Consider the following 3135-nt stretch of genomic DNA (forward strand, 5'->3'; position numbering starts at 1 on the left):
ATTCTTATTTCCTGACCATATTCGTAATCAACACCCGAATAACTACTCCTACTAACTCCGACTCACTTAAACGTTTTCGTTTATTGCGATACCACAGGAACAGAAGAAGGAAGATGACTTATAGTTCCTACTGTTGAAAGATCCAGATCGCTTTAAAAAGCGAAATAATTTACGAATGTTCACATACGCTGAATCAGACAGGTTCTCATAAAAATGAGAACCTAAAGTGGAACTCCTTCTGACTGCTAGTGCGGAACACACACACAGAAGGTGTTCTATAGCCTCTTCTTTTTCGATGTCCTCACAGTTTCTGCAAAAGTCGTTGCTGGCAACCTACGTGACGTACACAATGACTGAGATGTCTGTTCTAGCCAGTGACAGCAAAGCTGTAGAGCTCTTCAAGTCTAGATTAGTCCACATAGTTTTGGAATGCTCACAGTCCCCTCTTTGTGACCATCTACCATTCGTTGTCCTTCGGAACTGATCCTGAAAATTTAGCTTACATGTCGATTAAGGCATACCCACAGATTCCAGTATCCCTGGAATATGTAGGGTAGTTCCTCGTCTCGCAAGCTCGTCCGCTTTACAATTTTCTGGGATAACTCTGTGGCCCGGCACCCAGCACAGGTTAATTTTGAACTGTTCAGCCTTGTTCAGAGATCTGCGACAGTCGAGGGCGGTGTTTGTTTTTGGAAATACGTTCTCCAGGGATTTAATGGCTGTCTGAGAAAATATTTATGCCAATCAGCGTTATGACTATTTCCTTAAATGCAGGGATATCCGCTTGATATACACTGCAGTGGTCCGGTAACCTTTTCGATATAAGTTCAAGATCTTTAGACTACAACCCCAAATGCCACCTGATCGTTTTGTTTGGAACCATCCGCATAGAAGTCTATGTAACTTCTGTTACCATGGATATCGTAGTTCCAATCGATTCTATCAGGAATAGTGGTACAGTACTTTTTATCAAAAGGCGGCTCACGTTGTCCGTTGGAGAATTTCCCGGGAAATGTGTATCAACGAGTAGTTCTATTGTTTCCTCACTAGACAGTGTCCATACATTCTGATAGGCGGGCGTGCTAACATCTGCGCTACGGTGCCCTCTTGTATACCTTATATGGATTGTTAAACTAACATTCCGAGTTGTCGCAAATGTAATGACGAAATTAGTATACCAGCACCCTTTAAAGGAGTGTGTTAACAATCTAATGTAGCTCATTTCACGTCATTCGTCCCATTCATTTTATGTGCGGGGCTCGGAAAAATATGGAAAGAATATTCATAAAATCATATAAAATATTGGAGTAAATAAGAAAAAAAAAAACAAACGAAAGAAAAGCAACCATATTAGTAAGTGGCCATGTCCTGGCCAAGTGCTACTTATGCAGGGAACATGGTACGTGGCAGTAAACTTCATAAAATTGGAAAAAGTAACAAAGCAGAACGTAGTTTACAGCCATCGTCGCTTGCTTTAGTTATTACAAATCCTCCAGCCATACTAAAATCTTTCTTAGCTCTCCGCCTTTGTTATGGCCAAAAGGATAATGAAAGTGTAACAAAATTCCTCCACTTCTAAGGCTTTGTGCGTTTTCAGACTCATGCATAGTTTGTCTAAGAATTTAGTACCATATTCAAGAGAGACCCGAATGAATATAAATTCAAAAAAATGTTGCATTTAATAAAAGCGAAAGCATCTAATAAGTTTTTCTTTTCTAAACGAAGAGTAACTACAACAAAACAAAATAAACTGGGATCACGCTGGATGACAACAAACAAACAAGAAAAGGGAGAAGGAAACTTTCAAGATAAATATAAACTGCAAAACTATTAACATAGGCTGAAAACTTGTAAGGGTTGCCAAGTTTCCAAATGCTCAATACTCGACCAGTGTTCGTTTCTGGGCTAAAGCAGTGGAAATTTTTTGTTGATTGGTAAGCAAATACGAGCTCCATCCTGATAATAAAACAAGTAACCAGTACAAATGTTGAAAACGCACCACCATGGATTCTGCAAAAAATATCCGTATCTCCAAATAGGTACTACCATTACAAAAAAAGCGTTTTTGGAGGAGGCTCAAAAAGGAATCCAAAAACCCAACAGCTGCGGTGGTGGCGTCAGAATGCAGCATGTTGTCCTCCCCTTCTATAGGTGTGGGTGCTTTGGCACCTGTAGTCGAGAGTAATGCTTCAAGTGCACAACTGGTCGTCAGACTAATTAATGAGGAAGAGACCGATAAACCAGAGGGACGCACAATTCGTCCCCAGTCTTTAAGAAAGGTGGTGTTTCCGACTCGCGTTCAGACAGCGACAGTGTCAATGAAACAGTCATCGCAGCCGAATCGAAAAAGCGATCCGGAGCACGACGAAGGAGACAGAGGAGTATGTACCGGCAGCGCAATCGGCCGAAAGTCCAGGATGCTCGAAGGGATAGAACTGACATTCCAGGCACTTCTACGGAAGCTGGAAAGAGAAACAGATCTCCCGAAGAGCATAACACTGATAAAATGCTGAAGAAAAAAAGAGCTCCCACCTCTCAAGTACTCTGGGAAGACCAAGGCAGCCCCCCGCAACGGAGACACCAGTGTCCTGTGGAGGGAGACAAAGTCAAAACAGCAACGGAAGAAGCGCGCACGGCCCCTGAGTCTTGATGGAAGACTGTGACTTCCAAAAGGAGACCACAGCCATCACGGAACAGGAAGATGGTCGCTGAGAAAGGTAAGGAGCCGCCCTCTTACGCCGGAGTGACAAGGAAGCACAAGAAAAAGATATGACTTATGCAGTCATCGGCTGTCCATCAGGTAGGATTCCACCAGATCGTCGGTCTCAGGTGAGGCATTTGGTAAACAATAGGATTATCGAACATGTATTGAACTCTGAAGGGGTCCACGACTTATGAGCTGTGAGTACAGAGGGGACATCTTAACGCTACGCTTTGCGTCAGCGGAATGTATTGATACCGTAAGAAATCTCCATCTTTCTCACATGGGCGCAAAGCTAAGATGGACATCCCACAGCTCACAAAGGCGACGTTCTGCATCAGGGATATGGGTGGCGAAATCGCGACGGAACGCATAATGGAAGTCTTAAACAAGATTTGGCGTGAAGAAATGGGAGGTTTTCCACAGGGAGGAGA

Source organism: Stomoxys calcitrans, chromosome 4 (assembly GCF_963082655.1).
Source record: "Stomoxys calcitrans chromosome 4, idStoCalc2.1, whole genome shotgun sequence".
Taxonomy (NCBI): Eukaryota; Metazoa; Arthropoda; class Insecta; order Diptera; family Muscidae; genus Stomoxys; species Stomoxys calcitrans.